The 20,749-nt window shown below is 37.1% G+C and overlaps 1 protein-coding gene across 3 annotated transcripts in view; it reads left to right on the top strand.

Moving 5' to 3' along the window:
* Positions 1 to 20,749, top strand: part of zmp:0000001168 (signal-induced proliferation-associated 1-like protein 2) — a 317,833-nt gene that overhangs the window by 139,031 nt on the left and 158,053 nt on the right. For all 3 annotated transcript variants that reach the window (XM_051933621.1, XM_051933609.1, XM_051933613.1), the window contains exon 2: positions 1,640 to 1,742. The gene's annotated coding sequence lies outside the window, so the exon portion shown is untranslated. The remainder of the gene's footprint in view (positions 1 to 1,639; positions 1,743 to 20,749) is intronic.

Genomic DNA, 20,749 nt, shown 5'->3' with positions numbered 1-20,749 from the left:
GCACTGCCCTCCAGTGGTTCAAGTCCTATCTGACTGATAGGCAAGAGTTTGTTAGTCTTGGCAACAGTAGATCCAGCTCAGCGCCAGTCACACAAGGAGTCCCTCAGGGCTCTGTCCTCGGTCCTCTGCTTTTCTGTATTTATATGCTTCCCCTTGGCCATATTATCCGTAGTTATGGATTGGGTTATCATTTTTATGCAGATGATACTCAGCTCTACTTCAATGTTAAAAGTGGAACTTCATCAGAGCTTTCTCAGCTCACAACCTGCCTTAGTGAAATTAAAACCTGGATGGAGCAGAACTCTTTAAAATTAAATTGCAATAAAACTGAACTCCTGCAAATTGGGACTAAAATGCAACTTAATAAAATGAGCTCCTTCCCAGTCCATCTTGGCAGTGATCTCATCAGACCTGCCTCTACTGTAAAAAATCTTGGTGTCATTTTTGACTCCTCCCTCACTTATTCCGCCCACATAAATCACATTAAGAAACTTTCTTACTTTCACCTCCGTAACATATCCCGTGTTCGCTCCTTCCTCTCCTTCTCTAATGCTGAGAAACTTGTCCATGCTTTTATCACATCCCGCATCGATTATTGTAATTCCCTACTGGCAGGTGCCCCTTCTAATCTTATATCACAGCTCCAGCTTATTCAAAACTCAGCTGCAAGAGTCCTTACTCGAACCAGCAGCAGCGAGCACATCACACCCATCCTGCTCCGCCTTCACTGGCTCCCTGTGTCCTACAGAATCGAATATAAAATCCTACTAATAACCTACAAAGCTTTAAATAACCTCGCGCCAAACTACATCAGTGACCTTCTCCATCACTATGTGCCTGCCCGCCCACTAAGGTCCTCTGATTCTGGTAATCTTGTTGTGCCCGTCACTAATCTACACTCCATGGGTGACAGGGCCTTCAGCTGTATAGCGCCCAGACTCTGGAATGACCTACCAAAATTAATCAGGTCAGCTGACTCCATGAATTCTTTTAAAAAACAACTCAAAACTCATCTGTTCAGGAAGGCTTTTAGCTCTACTTGACTTTATTACCTTTCTCTCAGTTTACTTCTCTGTCAAGATGCTCATGTAACCTGTGTGTGTGTGCGAGACCATCAATTATGTTGTCTGTTTTTTTTTTTTCAGAATTTACTGTCTTAATCTTCTTTGTTTATTTATCTGGTTTGTACAATGCTATATACTGTATATTCTGCCGTTCTTTATTTATTCTGTAAGTGCCTTGAGCATGGGAAAGGCGCTATATAAATAAAATGTATTATTATTATTATTATCTGCAATAGGTTGAATGCTGACTCTGAGCTGGCTCTCTATGAGTGAGCATCGGTGTATGCGTGAGTGTCCCTCCAGCACTGTTTCCTGTTTTAAACACATTGTTGCTGGGATAGGTTGGGCCACCACAATCCTGTTATGTATAGCTAAAGTGCTAATTGAAAACATAGAAAAATGCAGTATAAAATGAATAATTAATAATACTTATTAATGAATGAATTATTAATGAATAATAATGAGTAACTTTAGAGATAAAAAAACTAAACATGCACAAGTTTTTCAGTTTTCTAGATGAGACTTTTATCAATTTTATTGCACATTTGTAATTTTTAAAAATGTTTATGTTTTAGGGCACCAAGATTACAACCCAGCTGGTTATCTGAAAGCCTCCACTGGTTTTAGAAGCCTGGCTCTAGATGATTTATTAGTGTTAAACAGAATCACATGTTTCAGGTAAGAAAAAGTATAATTTTTGACTTTGCTGTGACAAGGAGCGTTCACTGAGTTAAAATGGTGGTTTCCTCTTTTATTAATTCCCTACTTTATGGGGTTGCCCCCCAAGTTTCAGACGTTATCAGATACTTAAGCATGGGTAAGGGGTCTAGATTTAGTTGCTGTTGGCTTGGATAATTATTTGTAAAATGAATAATTGGAATTATGCCACAACGGTTTATTTTGTTGTGCATAACTCAATTACTGTTGGTTCTGTCTGTGTCAATGTGAACTTTCTCTGTGTACAATGTCTTTTCTCCTACATCCCAAAATGTGAATGTAAGGCACATTTTTGACTGTAAACAGGTCCAGTGTTAGTAACAGTGCTCTGTGATGCACTGGAACGTCCTTTAGCATTGGTTACTTCTTCCTTCCAGAATAGAATGCATCTCCCTGAGACCATGAATCAGATAAGTAGTAGCTAAAAAAAATGGCTGCATAATGATAGAACTATGTGTACAAAATATTTTGCCAATGCGGTGGTGTAGGAGAATGGAGTAGAAATATAGCTTTGTGAAATTTTCACCTTTGTGGATTTTCTTGTAGTGTACTGTTTTCCATTCTAAATGTACTGAAAGTATAGGGATCATGGACTGTATGTATGTGAACATCTGTGGTGACCTGAGGTCCCACCTACAAATGATTTCCATCTCTTGTCAGTGTTGCTGGCCCAGAAGTTGATTAGAAAGTGGTTGAAATAATAGATTAATACTCCCATGATGCTTATGATAGAAGAAATGAAAAATGTGTGTAAATGTCCATCCATCCATTCATCATTTCTAAACCCCTTTGATAAGTAATAAATTTCTCCACACGGTCTTTGTATTCTCCTTGAGTCTGAGCAACTGTGCCTTTATAATGAAAGTACCAGTAAAAAGTGTCAACTTTGGCTTCGTGGCTTTCTTGGTCAGCATTTCTATTTTTTTTATACTCATGGCTTGAAGAAGTAATGTGATGTTATAATTAATAATCATTGTGTAGCAGCATTTTCTGTCACGCTGCCTAAGTTGCTGCCTTTTCACTGTTTCTTTGTACTGAGTGATCCTGTACAGCCTTATAATGAAAACAGTAATGTGGCCATCAATCTTTACTATTTCTGTGTTGAACATCATCCAGATGGGCCTGACACATACAATATAGTGGAGATATGTACTCTTAATAGCAGGTTAAGTGACTTGGTAAGGGGTGCACAGGGACTCTAGCAAGAGACTTGAACTTGCACTACTGGATTTTACTGTTTTGCTCCCTGCTCAGTAGATCATGCAATCATTCACCTGTGATGTGCAGCTGATTGCATTGATCTAATTCATTCATACTTGATTGTGAACTATGCCAACAGCAGGTCCAAAATTACTCTACATCCTATTTTTGTCTGAAGCAGCCTTAGTGTTAACTGAAATTTGACGTAATATTTGTTAAATTAAGTGGATTTACACCATTTTATTGAGTACAAATACAATTTACCTGTTGTATCCCATCCAAAACAAGACATGACAAGGTGCACATTCTTTTGTGACTTTTATGGTAACATTCTTTCCAACCAGTAATTGAGTGACAATATCCTATTTGCTACACTGCAAATTGTTTCAGCTTCTGTTGATTACTTCAATTAATAGTTATTTGAGACAACAGAGCAGCCATTGGCTGAGTATTTTTGTGTGGTGGATCAAGGTTGCCTTTCCTGATATGTGCTGACACAGGGGTCTCCAAACTTTTTTCCCCTGAGAGCTACTTTTACAAAATGAAAATGGCTGAGAGCAACTCATGTTTTCTAACGTTTATTCTCATAGCTTATTTCAACCTACACAAACTGAATAAGCTTGTTTTGCCTGAACATTTACAAAATGCTGGTGTCCACAACTCACATTTTGCAATTAAACATCACAAAAAATATTTAGTTCACCTGCAAGTGCATTTTGTATGTCTGAATGCATTTTCTAGTGTATCTCACACGATTGGATTAAAACATTAATGCTGTCAAAACAAAACAATCCAATGACAAATACATGTACACAGATATTACTTATTCATTTGTCATTTTGTTACATGTCACTGTTTCACTTCACAAGAGTATTCACATGTCCAGTTGCATGTGTGATGTGTTTTTTAGTTACTCAGATGACTGGTACTGCATGGAGTCAAGTCAACAAGAGAGGTGTATGGTGGAGTGTAGCCACTTAGGTTCACTCTTATGGAGTCATTTAAATGTTCATCTGTCAGTCTTGTTCTGAACTTTGATTTCATGAAATTCATGTCAGAAAAGGCAGACTCACAGCGGTATGTAGATCCAAACAAAGCAGACATTTTCAGAGCTGCTTGGTGAAGATTCTTATAATTATCTGGCTCTACTAAGCTCCAGAAATGCTGAAAATGCTGCTGAGACTTTAACTGCACATTATTTTGAAGGTTTACTAATATATAGTATATAAAATCCAATGTCTGTCTGTCTGTATGTCTGTCTGCTTTTCATGAGAGAACTACTTAATGGATTTCGATCTGTTTTTTTTCTATAATTTCCTTGAATATTCCGGTTGATTTTGCGACTTCTCTCATTTTGCTATGTATCATAATTTGCTTGCGGTACCGATTTATTTGCACAAATCCAAGATCCACGCAATGGGCCAAAGGGGAGAGCCTTCCTCACTCACTCACCAGCTTCGGGGGGTGATCCTTAACTCCGCTTAGCTAGCGAACGAGAGAACAATTGAATTCAACTTTGTTTGATATTTAAAATAAAGTGTTCCTTAGGTCTTGATGAGTTTGAGTCAGGATATTCTCTTAAGTGTATGCCACATTGAAAACATAGATTGCAATTCAGATTGTGTATCGTGATTTTGTGTTAAAAGGATTGTGATATGATTTTTTGGAAAGATCACCCACCCCTAATTTGACTAATCAAGTTTTCAAATGTAGGATTCATTAACCCTTTAGCGAGCTACTTAGAAAGGGGTTGTGAGCTACCGGTTGCTCGCGAGCGACGTGTTGGAGAGCCCTGTTTTGACATGACTGGTCTTCAGCATTCAGATACATTTAAATTCTTAGTTTTTCCTGCCCTTCTTTTAAACTTTATACATAGACATATTGTGCATGATTTATTTGCAACAGCCAGTGTGTTAACATTGTCTCAACATGTTATACAGCATCAATATTAAAAGTACTCATTTACAAAGGAAGGAACACTGTTCCTAATAAAGTCGTTACTCTGTATACTGTATATACTTGTGTATAAGTTGGGTCTTGAAACCCGAAAAGTCGATCATAAAATCAGACCCCGACTTATAGGCCGTTCAAAAATACGACACTTAATTTTTTTTTTTACATCTTCTTGCTTCCTCTAATCTTGCAGCAGTTTCTCAGGCACATCAAATTTTGTTGTAGCAGCGCAGTTTCCAATTTCTTTCACCACTTCAGTGTCTTTTAATTTAAAACCAGCTTCATATTTTCCTCTGAATGAACACTCCATCGTAGATAAGGGATGCTGTTACCATAAAGGTGTATGAGGGTGTGAGGTACAAAAAACACAAAACAGTGCAAACATCACTTCGGAATAGTTTGGGTATTACTTTGTGGTCACATTGGCACAATAGAGAGAGAGAGCGGTTAGGAGCATGCGCTGATACAGCTCATTGCCGCACAAACATAGAATAAAAAGGCTGTGTGCTCCGTGGTTACGCTGTCAGGTGGGTGTTAGCATATCATATTCTCTTGGACCAATAGTGTGAGTTTTCCGCATTCGACTTATACGACTGACATTATAAAATACCAGAAATTATACGGTATAATCAAGTCCTGACTTATCCACGGGAGGACTTAAACGCAAGTATATACAGTATATACAAATTCAAAACAAATATTAAATGTAAGTTTGTATTACACAAAGTGCTGAATAAGGCTTTGTGTTTCTTAAGGAGAACAGGAGACTATATATTAAATTTTCCTCTCATCAACTCAGTACTGTATTTCTAGTGAAAGAATTACAGTAATGAAAATATATTATTAAGTATTACTATAGAATGCTATGTGACTAATGGAAATTAAAATATATATTTGTATAACAGAGTAACAGTTCACAAATATGAGGGCATTACACTCAAACAAGTGAGAGTTTAGAGTTTTGGATCTTTTAAACATAACCTGTTTTCCTGAAACTTGAAGAACCAGTGACAATGTAACTAAAGTATAAAAAATATGCTTACTGTTGTGCTGGAGGATGCAGTAAATATCTTGAGTATCTGTAAAAAAGGACAGGTAAGAAAAGGTACCCTCAACAACGCAGAGTAATTCTTTGTGTAACATTAGTAAATACAAATCTTCTGTGTCAATCTTTCCATTGTCTGGACACACAAACAGAAAAAGCTGGTGCTGAATGAACAGACGTCATATGAAAAATGTTTTTAAATGGCTTATGAACACTGTCTGGCAGTTGATAGTGTCGAGTCCACTACAGCTCCTAAATCCTTCTCATAAGGTGTACTTTTGATTTCAGACTTCCCGTTGTGTATTAAAACCTAACATTTTTACTTCCTACATGTAATACTTTACATTTACTTACATTAAATTTCATCTGCCACAAATCTGCCCAAGCCTGTGTCCTCTCCAAGTCCTTCTGTAATGATTCAAAGGATTCTATATTATCTGCCAATCCAGCTAGCTTGGTATCATCTACAAACTTAACCAGCTTGTTACTTATGTTCCTATCCAAATCATTTATGTATATTAAAAATAGCAGTGACCCTAGCTCTGACCCCTGTGGGACACCATTCTTAACGTGCCAATACTGATAGGGTTCCTCGCACCATTACCTTCTGCTTCTTGTATCTGAGCCAATTTTGCATCCATCTACAAACAACACCCTGAACTTCCACTTGTTTTAGTTTGATGCCCAACCTCTCATGTTGCATCTTATCAAATGCTTTCTGAAAGTCAAGATAAATAATAGCATATGCACCACTTTGATCATATCCTTTCGTTGCTTCCTCGTGGAATTCCAACATTCACACTCAGAATGCTTAACGTGCATGCATCATGGCTGCCACACATTCCCAGTGTTCTTTTGATGTGTCCTGTGAGCACGTGATCAGAAATTAACGTAACTCATGCGTGAGTTGCAGTACCAACAAAAATATGGGTGGCGTGTGTGTTGAAGTTTTGGTACGTAATGTCAGCATTGTTGTTTGCTTTCAACATGTGATAGCAAGCCGCTTTGCAGATCTTACAGGATCAATGTGGGTGCTTTGATGTTTAATGAATGTTTCGTTACAGTGAAGCAAATGGTTTTTTTTTTGGCACCTTTGCAACAGCATCAGAATGCAAATATTTTTTATTTTTAACATGTTTTTTCCCTGAACTCACAACACAGTGAAACCAGACATTGTTTACTTACTGTGATGATTTCTGGCATTGCCACCTGGTGGAATCCTCCAAATTTCTTATTAAAGTATGCGCACAGGTATAGTCAGTACAGTGCTTGTGTGTTAGCAGCGTCGTCAAGCTCACACGTCGCGTAGTGTTAAATATATCCCCAGCCTTATATGCCTTTTACAGTACAGTTGATTTTTCCTGTGCATCTTATTTTTCAACTCTTTATTAACTCACTGCTGAGTTTGTTTTTAACTCCATTCCAAATTTACCTGTCCTGCATTATATGTAAAATGTTCTACTGCTCCTTGACTATTTCCAAACTTAAAAGCTTATCCCAGTCTGTACTCCATGATCTTTGCCTCATTTGCCCTACCAGAGTTAAATTTAACTGTTTTAGTCTTAGCATTTTCACTCTTCCAAAACACTGAGAAATGTATTATATTATTGTCACTTGACCTAGTATTTCAATCACCTCCACACCCTTAATGCTATCCTAATTATTACAAAATACTAAATCCAGACAGGATTCACCTTGTGTTAGTGCCTTCACTAAAAATTCATATGCTTTGCTATTTACAAGGTTATCCCACTTAATATTTGGGTACTTAAAGTCTCCCATGACTATAATATTACCCTGCAAACTTGCCTTTTTAATATCACCAAAAAGATGTGCATTGAAATTATTTCCTGTATTGGGTGGTCTGTAACATACTACTAAAATAAAGCCTCTTTCCCTAATGCTTTCCAGATGAAGCCACATGTGCTCTCCAAGATGGGACTCATCATCCAACTGAAGAGGACTTGTGTTTAAAAGAATTTGTGCCTTCAAGATCTCATACTGTTAGCTTAGTTTTTTCCCCATTTACACTCAGCTCTCCAGTATTTTTTTTTAGATCAGACACTCTTTGGTTCTTCCAAGGTATTTTAGTGCTGAAGGATTTCTTAATTTTTTCAGTCGCCACTATGTCAGCTGCAGCTGTCACCTTAGCATTCAAATTTTCCACCTTATTGGTTAAATTGCTAGCTGTATTAGGGCAACAGCTACGTTCGGAATGATTATTCAGAGTATTCGCAAACCTTAAATCTGTAGATGAATCAAAATAATATTTTAATAATACACTTCTCATTAGTTGTAGTTTACCAGTATTTCTAAATCAATAACATGCAGCAATGGTCAGATATACTGATATCTACGATCTGCCTCAAGTCAATTTTTAATCTTTTTGAAATTACTAAATCCAGCATGCATCCCCTCTTAGGTGCTGACTAAGATCAAAAGAGTAAGTCAATGAAATCTCTTGCTTGGTATTGTATTTTGTTAACTTGTACTATAGTGACTGGACATTGTAAATTGGATTTAGCCGTTATGTTATGCTCATTTTGAAGTTTTTCATTTAAAAAATGTCACTATCCTTTAGAAACACACATATAGCTACTGTAAATGGCCAATAACAAAAGTATCTTAGGATATGTTTACTAGAAGAACCTGAAATAAACACAAACAATGCTAATATTGTTGAACAGACAGACCATATTGTCCTTGCCTTCCCAGTCATCCGCATATCCAGTTATGTATTTTTGTTTTCTTTTTTATTTCATAGCACAGTACAGCAAGAGTCAGCAGCACAGCTCTTTTGTTGACATTTTGAGATGCCTGTGGCCATAGTGTTGTTTTGAATGGATAAAACCATCTGTCTGGACCATGTACACATATAGTCTCATTCACATTGTGGCATATCAAACAAACTGAATGTGCTCAAACAGTTTGAGCATGTTCACGACTGGAAAGTCTTTCATAGTGAGTAGGTTCATGACCACGATTTCTAAAAGTCGTATAGTGTATGCAGGGCCTAACCAATCCAACCCCAGAAAAAGGGTTATCAGGTCGTTCAGAGGTTACAGCACGTTTTAATTTTGGGAAGTCAGGTAGTCTTAGCTTCTCAGAATAAAAGGAAATTGAATTAGATAAAACTTCATTTGGGAGAAATTTGCCTTTTAACAAAATCTGTTTACATAAATAAAAAAAAACTATTTATTTACATTTATGTATTATCTATGTATGATTCTGACAAACAAGTTTTTGGGTTAAAAATAAAAGCAAAGGGCATATTGGTATTCTTGACAGGGCTTCTTTACAACTTGGCAACGATTATTGTTTATGGAGCAAAATAGCGGGTCTTTTAAATGGATGAAATTCAGTTTGACAATAAGAAACTGTCATTAGACTGACCTTGTGTGTGTCCTCTGAAAGAAAAGAAAAAGGAAATGAAAAAAATACCAGGCTAGTTTTCCAGATGCTGCTGTTTGGCACATCCCATACAGTATAAGCAAGATTAGAGATCTGGTCAAGTTGTGCACAAATCACAGGAGATTGAATGCTTATTACATGTAATATGCCGATGGATGATCAGCACTTCTCATGTTCATTCGACTTTCAGCGATGCCTCAACTGTTAAATAATCATTTTTTCTTTTCATTTACCTTTATGCTTACCATAATTATTGCCAAATTAAGCATTTAAATATTTGTTCAGTTTTTAAAAATAACCATACTGCATTTTTTTAACTTTTGCTTAGGGATATATTGGGGCACATGGGATAACACTGCACCCTCGTATCCACAGTGTCTTGAGCTCAAATTATGGCCTAAGCAAAACTATTGGAATTTTATGCTCCCCTTTTTAATATGTGTTTATTTTCTTCTGGGTACTGTGGTTTTTCACACATGCCAGTTTAGATAAACTACAGATTTTAAATTAGCCTAGTGTGAATGTGCCCTCCAGTGGACTGGCACACTGTCTAGCACTGGTTCCTGCCTTAGGCCAAATGCTGCAGGTGTCAAAAGGTAAACCAGAGCTCCACAGAATTACAGTATGTTGCAAAATGGTGTGATTTTTGTAAAATACACTGTAAAAAGTAGTTAATGTTACATGATGATTAAAATGTCAGCATATTGTTGAGTAATTAGTATTCAGTAGATAGTCCATGCTAGGTGCAAACATAACATTAGTACATAAGGTGAACTTAGTAAGGAAAGCTGGCACACTTGTAATGTAGACACAAAGAGTTTTATAAAGCCTTTGTTACTGTTGCCATAGTAAAGGACACTAGAGACACTTTTCAAGTGTTTTTTGTGTTCCAAGTTAAACTGTACAGAAAAAAAGTGATTGTTATTCTCTTTGGGCAAGAAAGTCAAGAATCAGCTGGCTTGCTAGGTATTAAGTAATTGTTTTTGTCTTTATTTAAAGAAGACAGATTAGCACTGTCTGAGAACTTTGCACATACTCCTCTTGTCAGCATGTTTTTAAGTACGTGGATCTCTCCCTATCTTACAAAAGTGTTAAGTTAATTAGTAAATCTAAATAAATGATAGTAGAATCATGCATGATTGTGCCCTATGATGTACTAAAATTCAGGTCTTTGTAAGTTAGTTCTACTCAATTAATCTTATTGGAGGACTGCTAAGCACAACGTAGGAAATTATAGTGTTTCGTCTAATAAAGATGAGTATAACTGGGAGGAAAACTCCACCAACTAAAGGTGAGTACACAATCTTAATACCAGTTAGAAAGAAAGAAAGAAAGAAAGAAAGAAAGAAAGAAAGAAAGAAAGAGAAATGGGAAAACCACAGGAAATTATGAAATCTTGTAATGTAACTCATATGGCACCCATTTTATCTGCTATCTGCTTTGAGTCTAGGGAAATGCACCTCCTTGTTCTGCATTGCTGAAAATGGCAAGCAGTGCACATTAGTAAGTCATGCCCATTTCAGTTTGTTATTATTTTTTTAACCACAGGGTTTAGGTACTGGAAATGCAGAGTAAGCATGAGTCATGGTGAGGGAGAATGCACTGAACTTTTAGCTTCATTCTTGCCCACTAAAGCAGAACTTTGTGCAGTAATCAATAATATAACATGGACCACTTAATACTCTGACATGCTGTATAAGTTATTATGCTTTGCAGATGAACCACTCTAAATTTTGACACTCACATGCCTGTGTTGTATGCAGGTATAACTGTTTGAACAACCCTATGTTCTTTTTCTGGGCCAACACTGGCTGTGAGCAGCGTAGAGCCAGAAACAGATCTGTTTTCAAAAAGAGTATCCTGTTTGTACCTTCATCATATGTATATCCCGTACATCTGTGATAAGGGAAAAGGAAGGATTTACACAGAAAAAAAAATTAGTGCCTAATTTGCAAAGCTGGCCGCTAACTTTTCTTACATGCTTTCTAAAAGGCAATATCTGTCTTTTATAACCTAATAGGAAATGTATGGCTCAGACACTGGGTCTGATGAAGTTTGATATTCAGATAAAAAGGTTTCTAGTAAATTAGTAAAATGATAGGAGCAGAACTCCTTTGAGTGTGACACAAATGCTCTCAAAGCTAATTATTCCTTAGCTCCAGGGTCTCTCGCACCATTTCTCCTCCCAGCTGTCTGTGCTCCAGCCTTTTTTCCACCTGTCTGACTCAGCCAGTAAGCTAATTGCTCCCACAATCAAACATGCCAGACTTTCTTTATTCTCTTTCATTTTGTGCACTTTACCTCTACCATATTATATATATATATATATATATATATATATATATATATATATATATATATGCGCATATATATATGCATATATATGCTTACATATTTATGTATGCACAATCCTCACTTGTCTCAGCGCTAGGCATCTCTCCAAAAGCTCTGCAGTTAACACACCACAAACCCTCCCTCTGGTGAAAAAATTGCCAACTTTTCAGTCAAGTAAAGCTTTCCCCAGCAGTTTATTTCTTGTCAGGTTGCATGTGTAGATTTCATATTGTTGTGGCCCTAGGCTGTCAAGGGCATTGCAGCTAAAACACAGTAGACCCATCTTCAAAAAGGCTCATTATTCAGCAGTCTGGCGCATTACATTTTTTAACATATTGTCATTCTTTTGGGAGTCACACAGTTCTTTTGACAGTATTCTGTCAGTTTAGAGTTTGATTAATATCATGTTAGAAATATCTGAATGTAAAGTGTTGGTGTTTAGCTATAATATTAGTATCAATATTATGACATGTTTTTAAGAAAACATCCCTGAAGGATCTGAGGACAATTGTATTTAATTTTTCTGAGCAAACCTAATTTTTATGAAGAAAATTGCATTCAACAATTCAAAGGCAATAATAAAAGAATCTGTGTATCTGATTTCCCGATATTGCCTTTTCTGTAGCTCAACGTCAGTAAAATGAAGGATTTATTGATGGTATCTCATGTTATTTAGTCAGGTTTTTGTGGTCATTCCATGCACCTGTTTTAGTCGGCATTAGGTATGACCAATTAATCTTCACAATGGTATATAGAGACTTCCAAATATGCACAACATGGTAATTTAGGAGGAAAATAATCATTGCATTCAATTTATCAAATGTTCATAGAAATAACACATATTTTTCATCTTAAATGATCTGTTTAAAACGCCTTAAATCTGATTTATTAAAGTTGCATATAAATTAAAACTGATGTTACCCATGCACATCTGTTGATAAATCTGAAAATCTGCTGAAAATGAAGCATGCCCACACTCCTTTCAATAAGCATAAAGCAACACCCTTAAATGCCATATAAGGATAGCTTCATAACCTGCTGCAAATTTGGGAGAGTGAAAATCAAAGTAATGAAAACTGGAAAACACCATCAGAGACTATGGATGACTTTGCTGATTCACCTCGCTTTTTAAAACACCAAACTGTTTCAGCTCTCCAGTTTCAAATTTCTACTGACTCCACTTACCATACTGTTATTTTCTGAAAACATTTATTCAGTGAAGAGTTGAAGTAATTTGAAACTGTTAGTGCCAGCTTCAGGCAAAAGGTGGGAACAAATTTCAGATAGCTCACTAGTACTTTGCAGAGCATACTGCCTTCTACTGAACCAATTTAGAGTGACCAGTTAACATGTAATAAATTGTGAGAAAAGAATTGTAATCTTTGGAGGAAACTGGGTTTAATTGAAGAGGTCTGATTGAAAACATGCTCCTAAAAAGTGTAGGAAACGTGCGTCTGGTTCAGTATGTGTCGCTTCATCTTCTAATCAACTTATCCAGACCAGCTAGCCTATCCCAGCTAGCACAGGGTTCAAGGCAGGAACAAATCCTGAAAAGGACACCCGTCCATTGCAGGCCAAACACACACACATAACCAACACACACCATGCAGGGAGGACCCAGGATGCAATCCCTGGTCTCTTTATGGCAAATCAGAAGCACTACCACTGTACAACCTTGCCGCTCCCACTAGATGTTACCACATAAATATAAGACTTCTAAGTTATTAGTATTTATTTTTATTGGTTATTTTTTTCACTTGACATTTATTATAATGTATTACATGTAGACTAGTTTTCTAAGATTAGTTGAACAACTGTATTAATAATTTATTTAATAGTATCATGGGAAAACTGAATTAATATGTAATCTGTTGCATTTATGGTAGTTGAAAGAAAATTTCACAGTCATATAATTAAAAATCAGGATTTTTTAAATGAAAATGTTTGTTTAAAGTTACGTTGTAAACTTCATTTAATTAATTATGTAAATTTTACTTTATCACAAATTATTTTCTTTCAATAAGGCTGGAAATAGTGTGAAAATTCAAAGGTAAATGCCTTTGTTTTAATGGTTGCTTTGCATATAGGTATCAACTTAATACAGTGGAACCTCACTTCACGAACATGTACAAATAGGTTTACGATCAAAAAGTTTGCCAAACTTTTGCATCTGTTCACGACCACACACTCGGTATACGAACAAGCCAGTTTCCCTTTCGGTTTGTACATGTTCAGTCTCTCCCTGTGCATTTCCTGTGCAGCGAGCAAGAGAGAGAAAGCGCAACACACACATGAGTGAGAGACACACACACACAGGCACAGCGCGTGAGAGAGAGACACACACACACAGCACGCGAGAGAGAGACACACACACACACACAGGCGCGTGAGAGAGAGACACACACACAGGCACGCAAGAGAGAGATGCACACACAGAGGCGCACGAGAGAGAGACACACACAGGCGTGCGAGAGAGAGACACACACACAGGCACGCGAGAAAGAGATACACACAGGCGTGCGAGAGAGAGAGACACACACACAGGCGCGTGAGAGAGAGAGACACATACACACAGGTGCACGCGAGAGAGACAAACACACAGGCAGCGTGAGAGAGACACACACACACAGGCGAGTGAGCGAGAGAGAGGGCTGGACACATAAGGTAGAGAAGGCAGTTAAAGAATGCACTGGGCTTTTTTGTTTTCACTTCTGTTTACAGCGATCGGTTCGTAGCATGCATTGTTGCAATGTTACTTTTCTTGGTGGTTTATTAAATTACGGATTTTTTCAAATGTTCATTTTTTTCCCTGTGCTTAAAACTCATAAAAAAAAAGTGTTTTTAGCCAGCGGTTGGTAGCGCTATAGCGCGAACTATTGCAGTGTTAGTTTTCTCTGTTGTTCAAGGTTTTCTCAGTGTTATTCAATGTTTTTACATTTAGTTTACTATTACGCTGTGCATTCTATAATTTAGTTAACTATATTTGTGCTTAAAAACTTAAAAAATATATATATTTACATACAGTTCGTATGGTCTGGAACGGATTAATTGTATTTACATACAATCCAATGGGGGAAATTACTTCGGTTCATGACCAAATCGGGTTACAACCAGAGTTTTGGAACGAATTATGGTCGTGAACCGAGGTTCCACTGTACATCATTTTTTGCCTGAAAACAGATAAAGGATTTAAATTTTTGTATAAGAAATCATTAGAAGTGAAAAAAGGTATAAAATCATGGTCACCAAATGGTTGACTAAGGCATATAAAAGTTAAAAAATTATCTGTAAGCAAAAGGGAGATCAATCATTTGTCAGTGTCTTATTGTTATGATATCTGGCTCCACAAAGCTCAACAAAAAGCTTCAGCTCAAAAAGTAGGCCTGACCCTAAAACTAAAATTTAGGGTTGCAACCTTCATCCCCAAAAAAATCGAGCCTATTAAGTCCTAAAAAGGAAGAGGGAAACTGTAAAAGCCAAGGCTCAAATAGCAAAAAACTTAGTTTTTAAAAGTAATAATGCTTTATTCAAAAGTAGATTCAAAATCAAAACAAAAAACGAGATTAATTTAATTTTTTAATCTGAAGGACAGAATCATTTAACAAAAGTGAATACTAAAAACACCAGAGAGCCAACATAAAAAGAAAAGCTTACAAGGACTTTACAAAGAATACCCAAAAATGAGCTGAACAATACAAGCAGTAGGCAAATAGGATGAATATATAGAGTTCTTTAGCTTGCACCAAAAGACCCTAACTGTAAAGAGGGTAGAAAATGGACTAATTGAAGACTTCACATCTCACAGTAAAAGAACAGACAAGTGGGCTAGGGTAAATTACAAAATGTGCAAAAAACTTAAAACACAAAAAGACAAAAGATACAAATGTAATGCATGCAATCTATTAGACATTATGGCAAATAAATAAAACCATGTCCACCAATATTAGAAAATGATCACTCAATTAACAAAAAATGGAAGAGCCCTAAAAAGTCCAGGTGAATGAGTTTGGTGGGTTTGTTGGGCTAAATAACTTATTCTCATTAAAGTTGTTCTAATGTTTTAAAATGAGTAATATTACATTTGGATTCTATGTTGAATGCACACACTAGTTCTTACATGTTTATTAATATTGATCTGCAACAGAAAAAAATGTTAATGTTGGGATGAAATGGCCTGTTCACATTGAAATTTTTCTAATATTCTTTGATTCTTTAAAAATAATGATTAAGCAAAGAGGTGTGAGATGCCTATATTGTCAGTGCCAAATTATTTCCATCCTTGTGCTTTATTATAAAAAGATACTTAGAGTCAGATCATAATGCTGCAGGGATTTTCTGTCTCCCTGTGACCTTGAAGTAGAAGAAAAAAAAAGATTCAAAAATAGAATAATTAACCAAGCAATGTACGAAGGAAAAAGGAGAGCATGTAGAAGATGACAGTCAGAGTGTTACAGCTCCATATGGTCATTCATCCCATGCAGTATACTGTACATACTAACCAGATGAACAGCTGGGAATCACTGAGGTACTGTATCAAGGCAACATTATACAATGACATCTTTTGCAAACATAGTGTTAGCATGACAGCAAAGAACAAAGTTATCTATTAATGAAAAGTTAAAAAAACATAGTGTCATGTATCAATGAGAGGAAGAACTGCAGAATGCCTAAATAGGATTTACATCAGATCATCTAGAAAAGTAATCTAGAAAACCACACTGAGCATTAAAAAATTGTTAGGATAACTGAAAGCCTAATTCTGGAAAGAAACACAAAAAACAAAATAACACATAATCACTTTCATTTTAAATAAAATTAAAGCAATTAGCTCCTTCATTGAGTATGATAATGTAGGTTTAAAAATTTCTTTCTAACCACTATGAAAGATACTTTCCTACTTCATCAACTTTGAACATCCTAATAACTGCCCTCCATATATGAGGGGGAATGCAAAAACTCCTTGAATTAAAAAAAAAATATATTATACAATTTATAGCAATTACATTTTAGTCACCGTCACAATACTTCGCTTGAGATGCAATACAATTTGTCCCTGCACTTCTTTCGTTCCTGTTAATATTACCTGTTCTCATCTTTTGTTACTGTATCTAGGGCCTTCTACAGTTTTTTCCTGGATTTCTTCCATGACAGCAAATCACCTTTCCTTCAGTCTCAATTTTAAGTCACAGAGAGCAAGATTTGACAAATTAAGGAGGTGCAAAGAAACAACCACTACACTTCATGGTGCAGCGATATGTTGAAGTGTGCTGTCATGGTGTAAAATGTAGTATAGCATGCACAATGTCAAAAAACATCCATCCATCCATCCATTTTCCAACCCGCTCTATCCGAACTGGGTCACGGGGGTCTGCTGGAGCCAATCCCAGCCAACACAGGGCACAAGGCAGGAAACAATCCTGGGCAGGGTGCCAACCCACCGCAGGTCAAAAAACATGCTCATCGTTGTCTTGATGTTCAATATGATCTAACATGCATTTTTTGGTTTGGCGAAGTCACATGCATGATTGTAGAATAAAATGTCAGAAAAAACGCATTCAGTCCAATCAGCACAATGTCAATCGGTAGACTGATTAATAAGACTGCAGACATACAATACCTAGCGGCATAATCAATAAGTAAATTCTACAGGAATTTTTGCCTCCCCACCCCATAATAAAGCACTCTTAATTGTTCAAATATCTGTATTCTCAGCTCCTCTGCCAGTGAGCTGTTCCCTAAAAACAAACCCTTTAAATTGTTTCTTAAATATTTGTGAGAGAGACACACAACTCTGGTGAGTGAGCCTGAATACTGGCCACTCCAGTTGTGAATACAATTAATACAGTTCCATCCATTTATAGTACCAGTCAAATATTATTGTACTAGACACTTTACTGTAATTGTTGCAAGTAACTGTAGAGTCCAAATGCCTAAAGTTATCTTGTTCCAACTGTGTCTATGAAGGAAGAACTACTGAAGGCCCATTCCAGTCAAGTCTCTCAACACAATTGGCTTAACTTTGCTACCATTAGCAGCTAAAATCTACATAACTGCCCATTAAATGCATTCCTTTTCCAACTTCTTGATGGATTTTAATTTTTCTAATAGGTGTCATCTTTCATTTTACATTTCTAATGCCTGATTTGATCAACACTTTGCCATTTAAGCACTTTGCCACAATGTATGTTCACTATATGCAAGTTTGACTATCTTCGAAACTTAGTAACATTATTGCCTCAGAGCACTTAGGCATTAGCTAATCATGTCAATTGCAGTAAGTAGTAATAAAAATTGATATCCAGCAAGCCAGTAGGTTATGAATGTATACAAAGACAAAGGATTTAGCAGTATAGCCTCTTGCTTTGTACTTCTTATGTGCAGAATAACATACCCTGCCTTTGTTTGATTGTTTTCAGCCTGATCGAACAGCCCAAATGCTGGCCCATCTATCTTACTAAACCACAGTTAATATATGCACGGCGGACGCACCGAGGTGCACTGTGGCCTTGGCGCCCGCCCCAGAGTCCAGAGTCAAACGCAGCGGCTTTCCAAAACGCGGCGGCTTCCCAGAGTCAGTAGGTGGCGCCCGAACAACACAACCTCTGAGCGCCCAAACAACACAACCTGTACAGTCAAACGCAGCGGCTTTCCAAAACGCGGCGGCTTCCCAGAGTCAGTAGGTGGCGCCCAAACAACACAACCTGTAAGCGCCCAAACAACACCACCTGTAAACTACTCTTGCTCTAATCCACTGTGCCAGTAATGTAGATCACATAACGGTCATTCAGTTTGGCACCCGCCCCAGAGTCCAGAGTCAAACTCAGCGGCTTCCCAAAACGCGGCAGCGCCCGCCCCAGAGTCAAACGCAGAGACTTCCCAAAAACGCGGTGGCTTCCCAGAGTCAGTAGGTGGCGCCCAAATAACACAACATAATGCGCCGTGGCGCCCGCCCCAGAGTCAAATGCAGCGGCTTCCCAAAACGCAGCTGCTTCCCAGAGTCAGTAGGTGGCGCCCAGACAACACAACCTATAAGCTACACTTGCTCTAATCCACTGTGCCAGTAGTATAGATCACATAACGGTCACAGACTCTATCCCAGCGGCTTCCCAGACTCAGTGGCTGGCACACGAACACCACTACCTGTAAACTAAACTTGCTGTGCTGCCAGCAGTCGGTGTCAGCAAAGGCAATGGACTCACATCTCCACAAAACGAAAACGCTTTAGTACAGATATGTTTATTTAATTAAATGACATTTCCCCAGACGCACCCACCCTCCATGATATGTCATCCATCCAGATATCAGACGGAACAGAAACTGATTGCCATTCTTGGATTTCCAATTCGCTAACGAATCGCGGGCTTACTTGTATATTAATAAACAGAAAATGTTACCAACTTGAATTCTCAAACTCTTGCCATATATTCAGTGTTGTGTTCATGATAATCATTTAATCAATACTTATTCAAAATGATAGCTATTTTTAAGATTAAAAATAGTCTACATTTTCCTCATAACAGATTTTCCCCATTTAAAATAACTTTTGAACAAATCCATTTTTTAAGGTATTTCAAATGGAAAGGACCGTGTTGCGTTGAATTGCATGTTTTTCACATTTACATTTTCCTTTCTTCACTTCCTGGAGTTTTGGGATTAAGCATCAAACAGCAGGAGTCTGTTTAGTCAGTGTTTCTATGCAAATTCTTCACAAGAGGTTTCTTTGAATTGTTAAGCCGAAATAATAGAAAAACAAAAGAAAATAATGAGAATGACACTACAATCTATGAAAAAAAGAATACCTGTTGTCTAGTATTTTTTATACTGGTTTAAAAAACCGAAAACACACCAGCACAAACTCTTCAAGTGACAAGGAAGAAAAAATTGGCTTAACAAGTGTTTTAGTGTACTGCTGGCAGGCACTGCAACCCCTCTGCTTAGAGAAATTATTTCCTGTCTCTCTCTCGCTGTCTCTGTTTCTTCAAATTTACAGATGATGCGAAAATTGGCCAGATATGTAGCAAATGATATTTAATATTTAAAATATGTCTTTATAAGTGATTTATTTGATTTAGAGATTTTAAAATGGTAAGTTAAATGATTTAGAGATTTGAAAGTGCTAAATTAAATTTTTTTATCAAATTACTTTGCCCTTGAGGTCCCATCACTATCCATAAGAAATCATGTGCAGAAGCAATTAAAGGGGTAAACAAAATGTGTTCAATATCTCACTGCATGGAACAAGTTTATAATATAAATGAACCACATGGTAAGAATGAAATGGTGTTCTTTTTTTTCTTCAGAAGTCAAAATTAATTGTAGCATTGTCCAAAGATGACCAACTAGACTTGTTTTTTTACTCAATGGCTTTTGACTATGAGCAAAGACTAAGTGGTCTGAAACCTTAGTTGAACCGACTTATGTTGATTCAGTGTCATAGGGAGCTGGAGCCTATTTCAGTGGCATCAAAAGTAGGATCCAAAGCTGGATGGAATGCCAGTTTTTTGCATTGTGCACCCACATTTACACCAGTACTCATTCAAGTGTTTAGCATCACCATTAGCCCGCTCTACATGTGTTTAGGGTTTATCTCAAATAAACCATTGTAGACATGGGGAAAAATATACAAACTTCATTTAAGCAGTGTCTTGAATTTAAAACAGGATTCTTTCTACCTGTAGACCTGTGACTCAGCAGCGCTAAACATACCTGTAGTAATGCCATCTCAAAGCAAGACATGTATCCTTTGAGTGTTCAGGGTTGTTGACAATGAAAACTGTCCCGGCAGAAATCGACATAAGACAAAGACCACCTCTGGGTGAAGTGCCACCAGTGGTGAATATTTACACTTATTTATTTGGCCGACACTTTTGTCAAAAGCGACTAACAACATTTGAGATACAATTGGTTACATTTCTTTTGTTTTTCCAATTGGAGCACAGGCGGGTGAAATGACTTGCTCAGGGTCACACAGTGTCAGTGATGGGATCTGAACCCACAGCATCATGGCTTGAAACCCAAAGCCTTA

Source organism: Erpetoichthys calabaricus, chromosome 1 (genome assembly GCF_900747795.2).
Source record: "Erpetoichthys calabaricus chromosome 1, fErpCal1.3, whole genome shotgun sequence".
Lineage (NCBI taxonomy): Eukaryota > Metazoa > Chordata > Cladistia > Polypteriformes > Polypteridae > Erpetoichthys > Erpetoichthys calabaricus.
This window is presented reverse-complemented; position numbering and strand designations above follow the sequence as displayed.